The sequence below is a fragment of the Carassius carassius genome, chromosome 6 (genome assembly GCF_963082965.1).
Source record: "Carassius carassius chromosome 6, fCarCar2.1, whole genome shotgun sequence".
In the NCBI taxonomy this organism is placed as follows: Eukaryota; Metazoa; Chordata; class Actinopteri; order Cypriniformes; family Cyprinidae; genus Carassius; species Carassius carassius.
Window position 1 is genome coordinate 12,956,330 of NC_081760.1, and position 12,408 is coordinate 12,968,737.

At 38.1% G+C, this 12,408-nt stretch overlaps 2 long non-coding RNA genes across 3 annotated transcripts; both read left to right on the top strand.

Annotated features, from left to right (window-relative positions):
• Positions 1–2,512: 2,512 nt before the first annotated feature.
• Positions 2,513–3,389, top strand: LOC132141876 (uncharacterized). The gene is made up of 3 exons (XR_009433947.1): positions 2,513–2,913; positions 3,073–3,203; positions 3,300–3,389. It is a non-coding gene; the product is annotated as an uncharacterized LOC132141876 (long non-coding RNA).
• A 131-nt stretch (positions 3,390–3,520) lies between these two features.
• Positions 3,521–5,434, top strand: LOC132141877 (uncharacterized). 2 transcript variants are annotated; one of them, XR_009433949.1, is made up of 2 exons: positions 3,521–3,565; positions 4,723–5,434. It is a non-coding gene; the product is annotated as an uncharacterized LOC132141877 (long non-coding RNA). The 2 variants fall into 2 exon arrangements; XR_009433948.1 differs by lacking the exon at positions 3,521–3,565 and adding an exon at positions 3,620–3,758.
• The last annotated feature ends 6,974 nt before the right edge of the window (positions 5,435–12,408 follow it).

Here is a 12,408-nt window from a genome sequence, read left to right on the forward strand (position 1 = left end):
ATATACTTCAAATTTAAAACTTTTCAGAAACATTTGGAGATCTTAAGGCTTGTCAAAGACTGGTTTACTATGCTTATCAATCATCACAGCTTTCCCTTCCATTTTTATTTTAATTTTTTGCAGCTGTTTTTGTTGGTGTTATTCGTATTATGACTGACATATTTTGATGGATGACTTTTATGTTTATATCTGTTTACTGCTTTAAATCATTTTGACATCTTTTGCTAATTGCTATAATTAAAGACTACGATGAAGCCAATCACCCAGTATCACACTTAAAAAAAAAAAAAAAAACAACATCATTGACTAAGTGCACTTGGTTTCACACCAAATGGACATTTATGCATATTTGATGATAATGAAAAGCTAGACTGCTGTCTGCTGTCAAATACAATTATGCAAAATAATATATATATATATATATATATATATATATATATTATACATTATTTTTCTTCTTCTTCTTCTTCTTCTTCTTCTTCTAGTTTTACATAATAGTATGTTTATCAGGGAGGTCTATAATGCATGGTGTGAAAGTTGTCTTTTTTTTTTTTTTTTTTGCTGCCAGATGGTGTAGTTACGACATCTACCAGCAGTGGATAATGGGGCCATGCTAACCAGCCAAACCTTGTCCCTTTGATGTTAATGATATCAAAGTAAAGGACGTACACATTTGTCATGTGCACAAAAAAAGTTACAATTTTAAATTGAGCACATGCCACTGAAGTTGCCACCTCTGAAATGGAAATTGCATTTGTATTCCCAGTGCATTATTGTCTCCTTGAAACATTTTTGTTTTGTTTAAAACTGAGCTTTTAATTGTCCAGGGGAAAGACATCTCTGATAGAAGTTGGTTACACAAGGTTGTCAACCAAGGACACAAATAAACACTAGGGGCTCAGCCAAGGAAATTAAGGCGGGCGTGACATGTGTGCAGTTGAGAGCCGATTTGTTGATTATCTGAAGTTGACCAATCATGAACTAGGAAAACCACAGAAGAAGAAACACGAACAGGGCAGCGCCATGGCGAATGTGGACTATTGACCAGGAGGATAAACTCGCTGAAATCTGACAGGAACAGCGAGCGCTGTATGAGGTTTCTAGCAACGTGTACCATGCTTTTTAGTTCTCTCTCTCGCGTGCTCTCTCTCACACACGCATTATGGAGTTTACAGGGACTCTCCATACTGTATATCCCCATACACTACCTCTATCCATTACGGAAAATGCATGTTTAAAATTTCTATTAAACACCGTATAGTATTTTTTTTTAAAGCCATTTGGTTTACGAGGGCACAGGAATTGTCCTCACAAACCATGTTTACATTTTAATACCTATTTCAGATATTTATAAACTTACAAGAACACACACACACACACACAGGGTGACCAAACGTCCCGGTTTCCTATTGCTGAAAAATAACATGTACGTGTAGGAAACAGTCACGGCTTGTATCAATATTGTATATGCAGTTATGGGAGAGGGAGAGCACCCTGCTAACACACGATGTAACAGTTACGTAACGTATTGGTAATTTTTGGTAATTCCATGACTTACCAATTGACTACGACGTCGCATGCACGTAATTGTATTACCATCACATTACCAACTCACAACGTCGTCAGTACGTCCTTCCAACGTAACAAGATAACCAAGAACGTCCCAGATAGGTCCTCTATTCGTAATATATTGGTAACTTCATGACTTACTGGCAACGTAACTACAACGTCGTATGCACGTAATTTTAATTACCACAATTTTTGTACATTTTTTATATGCTCCCTGAGTATAGTGCTATTTATAAAGTGTAATTAAACTTCAGACACACGATTAAACGTTCCTTAAAGATAAAATGTGTTTCTTTTCACCAAGTCAGAATATGGACATGCTTTTAATATATAGTGACGTGGCATACAGTGCGCGCGCGCTTCCACAACTGACGCACCCACGCGCACAATATTGACAAGAAAGGAAATACATTTTTCGGAGTTGTGAAACTTTCTATTTCGTAAGGAGTTGTGAACGTGAAATAATGACAGACTGGCTACACTGGCTACACCATCTCATCTGCCGCAGATACAGTAACGTTATCAGGAGGACAGCGCGTTTGGTTGAAGTACTTTTCACTTCAACTGTGTCTGACAGGAGAATTGGCTTTTCTGAGGTGAGTCTTACAATTTATAATAAATAAAGAGGTTGATAAAATGTATAAAACAAAAGTCTTGATCTCCGTAAAGACGCTAAAACCCTTTTTTAATATTATTGTTTTTATTAACCTACTAGCCGTTGAGAGTTACCATGGCAACCGCGGACACATCAGCTGCTGGAGAGGAGAGGACTCATCTGACAGTTTCTCTGTTTCTCGTCAGTTATACCAAAGAAAAGTTCAACAACTGCGACAGATTGGTTAAGTAACATATGTTAATATTATCCACAGTCTACTTTAAGTACTTTTGTTAACATTTATACCTCTGTGATTATGGCATCTTAATTATCTGATATGTCTGCTAGCAAATATTATGCTAGCTTAGAAGCATAAGTATAACATAATAGATTTGAGCTCTTATTAATGAACGTTTGGGCTTTTAATCACATCTTATGTGTAAAGGAGCGGTTTTGATAGCTTTGTAAACGTTTTCGATGATAATATGTCAAAAGATAAATGGAAGTAAGCTAATTAATTAAAACTAAAAGTCTGCACTGTAGAGTCTATCAGTGACGTCACTCGCGGTCTAAATTTGACTGACACTATTTCAAACCAGTGTTTCAAACACGTTTTGATTTTTCATTGTAAACAAATATTGATTAAAATTGTACTGTGATTTCAGGAGTGTCTTAAAAACCCTCTAAAACAGAGGGGAAGTTCCAAGAAAATTTCTAATGGGAGCTGCTGACAGAGATCGAAAACACAGGTGATCCGAGGAAGCTTATTAAATAATTTAATATTTATTTTACACAACATATCATTATGCATCTGTAACATCAAAAAATGTGAATACTGGTATTTTAAGATTTATATGTATGTTTTCCATTTTGCTATTTTTCTTTTCTGCATTTCCCCTATTCTCTAGTTTGTTTATTTCTAATAAGGAGCTGGAGGCTGTAGACAAGCAGATCCGTGACCTCGTGGAGAAGCAGGCCCAGCTGAGAGAGTGGAGAGCTGTGCTGGAAACATTCATGGGTTGACGCTCATAAGTCCAGGGTAAGTAAACAGCTAACCCTACTACCACCTCTACACTGTGTGGTTCTCAGCACAAGCTTGGTGCACCCAGGACGCGATCTTCCCAGATGTCCACAGTGTAAGACATGAGCCAGGACCTGGGCGATGACCTCTCTCCTTCCAACGCCTCCGGTCTTCAGGATCTCCACCTGCAGGAGCTCCACTGCAAGGAGACAGAACACGACACTGTTATCATCTGAGAGGGTTAACGACACCGCGCTGCGGCAGATGGAGACGCTGAAGAGGGACTTCAGGAGCCTGATCGAGACGGTTCGCAGCACGACACCCGCGGCGACGATGATCGTGTCAGGACCACTGCCCACGTATCGACGAGGACACGAAAGGTTCAGTAGACTTGTTGCTTTAAATGAATGGTTGTTGTCATGGTGTAAAGAACAGAAACTGCTATTTGTTAATAAATGGAATCTTTTCTGGGAGCGTCCTAGGCTGTTTCGCGCTGATGGCTTGCACCCCAGCAAAGTCGGAGCGGAGCTGCTCTCTGACAACATCTTCAGGACACTTCGCTCCATGTGACTAGTAAGACAATTCTCAAATAACTATTATGATGAGTTTTGTTCTACACGCTCAAATGGAAGTACTTGTGCTGTCCAATCAATAAAGATTGTGTTTGTTCCAGTGTTAATTTTGACAGGCATTTTTGATTTAGCATTACTCTAAACTCCACCAAACTACTGTTATAACCCCGTCAGACTGGTAGTGGCTGAGGTGTTGCAACAATATATAGTGATATTCTCAATGTTACCCAGAAAACAGGATACAGGTTTAACTCATTCGAAATACTTCAGCTTAATGTTACACTGTCAGACATGCAAAAGAAATCTAATGTATCTCTTGCTCTGGCTACTAGGGGTGTGACGAGACACTTATCCCACAAGACGAGATGAGACACGAGACTGGGTTCATGAGAGCGAGACGAGATTTTTTTTTTTTTTTAAGAAATCCTCAATGATTTTTTTTTTTTGCATTATTGACACTGTTTTCCTAATGAATGTTGTTCAGTTGCTTTGATGCAATGTATTTTGTTTAAAGCTATATATAAATAAAGGTGACTTTGAATGATAAAATAAATATTTCATTTCATTTCATTCATCTCCTTTTTCGTAGTACATACATTTTCACATCAATTTATTAAAAGTAAAAAAAAAAAAAAACATGTTTAGGGCCCTATGAAATGTTTTTCTTAAATGTTTTTTTCCCCAGCATATTATTTTTTTATTATTATTGTTAACAAATTCTGTATTTTAGCATGTCTAACTATTTGAATGCATAACACAACTTAATTTATTCATTTTATTTTTTCTTAAAGGTAGCCTTACTGATATAGATATCATACCTCAAAGTGTTGTTACTGACCACTTCCTTGTATTGTGCATGCTGCATATTACTGATATTAACTATATTTCCAAAATGAGCATTATGAATGTAAGAGCCTTACATTACATTTATAACAATCATTGTTAATGTTTGAATTGTATTTCAGGGCAGTTTGTGAAGACAGATAATCAAGAGAAGTCAGTTCCAGATCCACCTTCCACACCAGACCTCTCTCTCACGAGGATTGCTGTCTACTAGCATATTGTGTTCTCTTCAGACTTCGGGGGATGCAGATATTACTCAGGGACATGAACACTTGAATATTGCAAGAATAGAGAAAGTAAGAATTACTTAAGATTTTAGAATTTAATGTTAATTGCTTAAACATATATACATATATATTTTTTTTGGATATATTTTTTGTGGCAGTGTGAACTGGCCATAATGCTGTATGATAGGTGTGAGATTCATTAAACTTGATTTGCTATAATACATCTGTTCATAAGCTATTGCATATTATTTTCAATGAATTATTTGTAGTGGTTTGGTTAAGGGTGTGATTAGCTAACGTATTATTTGTGGGAGCTTGTGATTAGTTGATGAATGTGTGCATTGTTAATGCTAATATTTAAATGCAATGTACTGAGTGCCTACTAAGACTTGCATGTTGGTGCATAATGATTTGACCATGGATGCTTACAGAAGGGTATAGATATTTAAATATATGGAAATGTATTTATTATTAATATATCTCAATCTATGTGCTTCTGTATGGGCTGAATGCTTTCAATCATATTTCGCTGTATATCCTATGTTTTTATTAATAATCTGGGTGTATTACTGTTCATATTTGCTTGTTAATAAATTAACTGAATTAATTTCGAGTATGTATTCATCATTCACAGCTGCTGAAACAGCCTTTAAATTAGTTTGGGCATATGAGGACATAAATTAGGTTCAAGTACTGCATGTCCGCCCATAGAACAATTATAAAAAATGACCAACTGATTACCAGCACACGACCACCGATCCGCGACGTTGCCACGACGTCACAGTTACTTACTGGCAACGTCACAAAGTTACGTTGTGGCGACGTATCTGGGAATTTCACTTTTCCGGTTGCCACGACGTAACTAATTACGTCGCCACGACGAAAGTTTGGTCACCAGATTACGTTGCAGTTACGTAAAAGTTACGTATTTGTGTTAGCTGGGCAGTTATATTAGGCGCGTTCGACTTGAAGCAGCGCTGCACAGAATGACATCACCTGTATGGCATCAAAGATTCGAATGCATTGGATATGTGTGCTCTTTAATGTCATACCTTCTGTGCGTGCAGCGGTGCTTCAAGTCAAACGCGTCTATCAACTTTGTGCGATTGCTTCTGGAATTCGCAGGTTTTAAAATCGTGTCGTATATCATCTCGTCCGTATGATTTTCAGATAAACTCACTTGTGCCGTGTGCGTGGACATACGGTCTTCCGACCATCCGAATTCGCACCGTGTACGCCCGCCTTTAGTGAAGGGAGTATTTCAATTAGAAGTAATGCCTATTTGCATTGGCTAATGTTCTACACCAGGATTTACCATATCAAACATAGTTCACTGTTGCTTTGGGCTGTAGGCTGTATGCAGTTGAATTTGATGCACTGATTTATGATTTTCATTACATGATTACATTTTGAAGATGTAGGTTATTGCTTGGATTCTGCAACTCAAGTATTTGCCTTTTTATTTTCAAATAATACATGCATATTCATTTCTGAGTGATTATGTAGGAAGTAAACAGTAAAGCAATATGGGTATTAAAAGTTGCATCATTAACAACAACAACAACAACAACGATAATAATAAATTTAATCTTAGCTTAAACTTTATTCATATAAAAACTTATATTGATTTATTTAGTTTGATTTGTTGGAAATGTTGGTTTACAAATATAATGTTAAATGACTACAATTATGTTCAATATTTTAAAATTATTTTATTCTGAGAAATCCATTTAATAGAGTTATCGGTATCAGCAAAAATGGCTGTTAGTCTGTCTATTATTGAATAGAAAGGAAAACAAGTGGTATGGACTGTCCATAGGGAAGTCTGTTTTGAAGTTATAGTAATCATTTGTTCTACATCTATTTTTTCAACTAGCTGAACATGTAATGTCACAGATATAACAGTCACTTTTTTAGGGTTCATTCAAGTTATTTCTGGTTCAATCTTGGACTGTCGGCTTTGTATCACTGTGGAGCCAGACTTAGAATCTGCTATTCTAAAAAATAAATACAGAGAAAGTGAGAGAGACAGGGTGAAAGACAGACAGGAAAGTTACAGCAGCTAAGTCAGACAGCTGAACGTTCCCAGTATAGAGTGCTTTCAAGTGCAACAATTAGCGGTACACATTTCAATGTTTGGTTTGCTTGCTGAAAAATGGTACATGGACTGAGAGGTGGCAGCATAATTTATTTCCACCTAGCAAATGTGATTTCATTTAAGCAAATGATTTGGAGAGGCAGCACGACTGATAGAGCTGACAGTCACTCGCCGTACTGTGGGTTCATTGGTCAGATTACTAACTTTGGCTCTGTGTGGCAGATGGGTACATCACATAATATCAAATGTGATTTATAATCCATTTGGGTTAATGGTTATGCGACTGCAGAGTTAAACGGTTTAGAGCATCAAAATATAAATTATACAGCACATCTGCACTGATTGCTTGCTGAGATCCCTCTTCCAAAAACCTTGTAATTTCTGCAACATAGTGGCTCCAAACAGAACTACAAAATGTATGCAATTTTCACTGCATTGTTTGCATTGTTTGCAGAAACAGATTGTCCCATGACTCCAGGTTAAAACGATAGTGGAACAGTGTCATCATTTACTCACCCTCTTGTCATTCCAAACCTATATATATTTCAGTTTATTTTGTGGAACACAAAAAGAGATGTTTTGCAGAATGTTTATACTTTTCCATATGGTGGCCAGGGGTTGTCAAACATCGTCAGAAATTATAAAAGAAATAAATAATTAAATAAATAAAGTCTTTGTGTGAGTAACAGACATTGTTTTTCTACTCTGCAGTAGCTCACAAATCTGTGCACAATTTGAGTGTGTGCATATTGAATTTTGAATAGAAAATCTACAGATTATTTGATGAGTAGTAGTGCAGGAATTGATCATTGTTTAGACTTGACCACTTTTATGTTGCTTTTTAACATTTCTGGAGCTTAATTTATGTGTTATGAACATTCTACCTATCAAATGATCTACAGAAGAAACTGCTGCACAACAGCTCCATCAAGTATTATTTGTATACTATTATAGTTTTTTAGTAATATTTTATATTAGCTTTTATTTTTATATGATCATTTTAATTATTATAATTATTATCAATTTAATGATGTGCTTTTGTTTAATATATATATATATATATATATATCTCGGCCCATCGCCGAGAGGCTGGGGAGCAAGCACCGTCATGGTCCACCACCGTGTAGGGCCCTTGCCAGGTAGCCAGAAACTTACATGCCGTGGTAGGGCGGGACCTTATCAAGCCCCAGGAGAAAAAGTTGGAAGCTGTACATGCCGCCCCAAGACCTGGCACGAAAAGACCTGGCACGAAAACGCAGGTACAAGCATTCCGAGGGTTGGCGGGGTATTATCGCTGCTTCATCCCTAACTTCTCTTCTTTAGCCGCCCCCTTGACAGACCTGGTCTTGCGTGCCCCAGATTTCAGCTCCACCTTCCTGCTACAAACGGATACGGGATTGGGAGCCGTCCTGTCCCAAGTCCAGGAGGTTGAGGAACATCCCGTATTGTTCATTAGCAGGAAGCTGACCACAGCCGAGAAGAATTATGCAACGGTGGAGAAAGAAGTGCTAGCTGTGAAGTGGGCAGTCCTGGAGCTGCGATACTACCTGCTAGGCCAAAAGTTCACCATCCCCACAGATCATGTGCCTCTACAGTGGATGGCCAGGGCAAAGGACACAAACACCAGGGTAGCACGCTGGTTCCTCGTGCTCCAGGATTTCCACTTCATCTTTCGCCACTGGAGCTGCTAATGCCAATGTGGATGGCATTAGCAGGATCTGGTCACGGATCTGGTCATCTATTTCAGGTCTGTCAGGGGTCACTCCCTTGTTTAGTTAATTAATTAGCCCCACACCTGTTTCTGTTTACCACAGATTATGTTCCCAGGATTTAAAAATCTGTGTTCTCCATTTTTGCTTGTTCCACTATTGATGATAGATCATTTGAATTTGTGTTTGGATGTGCCTTTTATTCCTCCTGTGGATCATCATTAAAATAACTATTTTGATATCTCCGTCGTGTGCTTTGCCTTAACAAAGCGATTAAGTTTAGGGTCGTTTTTCTTTCTTTTTGATTTTGTTTTTCCCCTCTTCCGTTATGTCTTTACCAGCTACCAGTTGGACCGTTCGCTGGAGGACCACACCAAGGACTTTATCGATCTGGCATGTCTTACCTAATTCCCAGACCACTCGCTCTGTGTTTTGTATTACACCGGCCTAAGTGAGCAGTGTAAGGCACGCCTATCTGCGAACGGTCCCAAAGAGGATTTCGCCGCTTTCGTGGAGTGGGTGCTGGAGAATACTGGATCAGCATTCACGTGTTCCCTGCTGAGCAGGAACTTATGGACATTTTCCAGAGGGATTTAATAGATTGGTATGGGGAGACATTACCCAATTCTCCTGTGTCTCTACTGGTTCCGCCCAGCCCTGAATCTCCTGCGTCTCCGCTGGTTCCACCCAGTCCTATATCTCCTGTGTCTCCGCTGGTTCCGCCCAGACCTGAATATCCTGTGTCTCCATTGGTTCCGCCCAGCCCAAGTCCTTCTGTGTTCCCTCCCAGCCTCCCTCTCCTGCCTCCTCTCAAACCAGCCAGTTCGGCAACCCTATCTCCGCTGGTGCCTGTCAGTCCCTCAGCTCACCCTCAGTCAGTGCCATCTGAGTGCTCTTATTCACCTTGTGACTTCCAGTCTCCAGCTCCGCCTTGGCATGAGGATCCCCCTGTCTCTGCCTCCTGCCTCCGAGCCCTGGACTCCACCTTGGTCCTTCGACCCATCAGCTCTGCCTTGGCACTTAGCTCCTTCATCTCCACCATGGCCCGTCACCCTACTACAAGCAAAGTGTGATGTGTGCTGGTCAAGCATTGTAACATGTTGCTCAAAGTTCAAAACCATTTCAACTTTGACCTTGTTTCCTGCTGACCTTTCAAAGCAGAGCAAGTGATTACTAGGCAATCCCCATGATATATCCAATGTCAGTAATTGCAATGACGTGCACAGAACAAATGGAAAGCAGCCAAAAGCTAATCAAACTGAGGTGCTTAGAGCAAAAATGTAAAATAGTTGGAAAAAAAGTCATATGCAAAATAAAAGTTTACTGGGGAGAACAAGGCAAACGTTTCAGTTACATATTTACCATTTTCAATGCCAATTAGGAGCCATGGCAGCTCCAAACAATAAGAAACTTTGTTACACTTTATGAAACTCTTCATAAATAAACATGAACAAAAGTAAATTATATCATAATTTTGACTTCTTTTTCATTATTTTTTAATCATTTTCATTATCTGATGTTTTTACATGCTATTTCTGTAATGCAGGGGAACATGAGTTAATGAAAATCTAATAATTATATCATAAATATGTAAATATATAATGTTATCAAAAAATAAAAAGGCAATCAAAATAAACACATAAAAATGAAATACCAGCAAGTCATGTGACTATTAACCTACTGCTGTAGTTGATAATTATGTCTGTTTTTAGTTAAGATGCTTATTTGTTTATGTTAACGTTTCGTGTACATGCCAGAATCTAATAAAATCGCACTTCCATGAGCTTTTCATAGGAAGGTCAAAGTGTTGTTTTTGTGATTCATGTGAAAGTCATGTGAAAAGGACTTACAGTAAGTGACCATTAATTAGTCAGTTACGGTACTGATACTGTGTTCATATAATTACCCGCAGGGCATAACATTCAGAACACTGCCTACTCAGCAGCTTTTTGTTCATACTGCACTGGTTTATACAGTACAATCCACTAGCTTACCTTGCATAGTGAAGCCACATATCTCCTCCTGCTGGCACATTTTGTCTAGTGTGTGAAGTTAAGTATGGCTTTGAACCAAATATTTGTGCTGATAAGTCATTTTCAGAAGTAAAAATCTCACTTTTCTACCTCAGATGCAATTGTTCTGCAAGGCTAGTTAATACATGTCAAGATCAGGGCAGCCCTTGGTATTTCTGCTGAAGTTATTATGCAAAAGAAGACCTCATTCTTCGCCTGAAGTTAACAGCACATAGGTAGTGTAGTTTAATGCAGTGTAGCACCAAACAGAGCAGAACAATGTGGCACACATTGTGCAAGTGTTATTCAAAGCATGACATGATGCAGATAATGTTTGTAACAATTTGCTTGGCATTGCATGTCATGCTTTGTTAGATGTGTACAGAGATAGCTGAACTCCTCGGGTTTACAGGGCATTTGACTTTTACAGGTAGAGAGATATGAAGCCTATAAAAAAGCCAAAGCAATATTTAAGTCTTTTTTAAATTGATATTGTAAGAGTGCCGATGTCCAATCTGACCTCAATTTCAGCTTGTTTTTACTGACATGGATCTTACGCATAATGGTTCAATTAAATTCAATTCAAGTTTATTTGTATAGCGCTTTTTACAATACAAATCGTTACAAAGCAACTTTACAGAAAATAATGTTTCTACAATATTTAGTAGTAGCTAGTAGTTTGTGCACGTTTGACAGGATTTTAGAAAAAATAAAAAATAATAATAATAATACAAGACGTAGTCAGCTAGACGATGAACTATGAATATTATCATTAGCATAGCTGCTGATCCAACAAAGTAAAATTAGTTTAACCCAAGCTAAAGAATAAAAATGCAGATGCAACTACACTCACAATTTAAGAGATACATTATTCGAGCGCTTGGCGAAAGAGATGCGTTTTTAATCTAGATTTAAACAGAGAGAGTGTGTCTGAACCCCGAACATAATCAGGAAGGCTACTCCAGAGTTTGGGAGCCAAATGTGAAAAAGCTCTACCTCCTTTAGTGGACTTTGCTATCCTAGGAACTACCAAAAGTCCAGCGTTTTGTGACCTTAGGGTGCGTGATGGGTTGTAGCGTGGTAGAAGGCTAGTTAGGTACGCAGGAGCTAAACCATTTAGGGCCTTATAGGTAAGTAATGATAATTTGTAACTGATACGGAACTTAATAGGTAGCCAGTGCAGAGACTGTAAAATTGGGGTAATATGATCATATTTTCTTGACCTCGTAAGGACTCTAGCTGCTGCATTTTGGACTACCTGTAGCTTGTTTATTGACGAAGCAGGACAACCACCTAGAAGTGCATTACAATAGTCCAGTCTAGAGGTCATGAATGCATGAACTAGCTTTTCTGCATCAGAAACAGATAACATGTTTCGTAGCTTGGCAATGTTTCTAAGATGGAAGAATGCAGTTTTTGTAACATTGGAAATATGATTTTTATAAAAGACAAATTGCTGTCCAATATAACACCCAGATTTCTGACTGTAGAGGAAGTAACAGTACATCCGTCTAGCTGCAGATTGTAATCTACAAGATTCTGTGTGGTGTTTTTTGGTCCAATAATTAATATCTCTGTCTTATCCGAATTTAATTGGAGAAAATTATTTGTCATCCAATCTTTTACATTTTTAACACTCTGTTAGCTTAGATAATTGGGAAGTTTCATCTGGTCTCGTTGAGATATATAGCTGAGTATCATCAGCATAACAGTGGAAGCTAATTCCGTATTTTCTAATAATATTACCAAGGGGCAACATGTA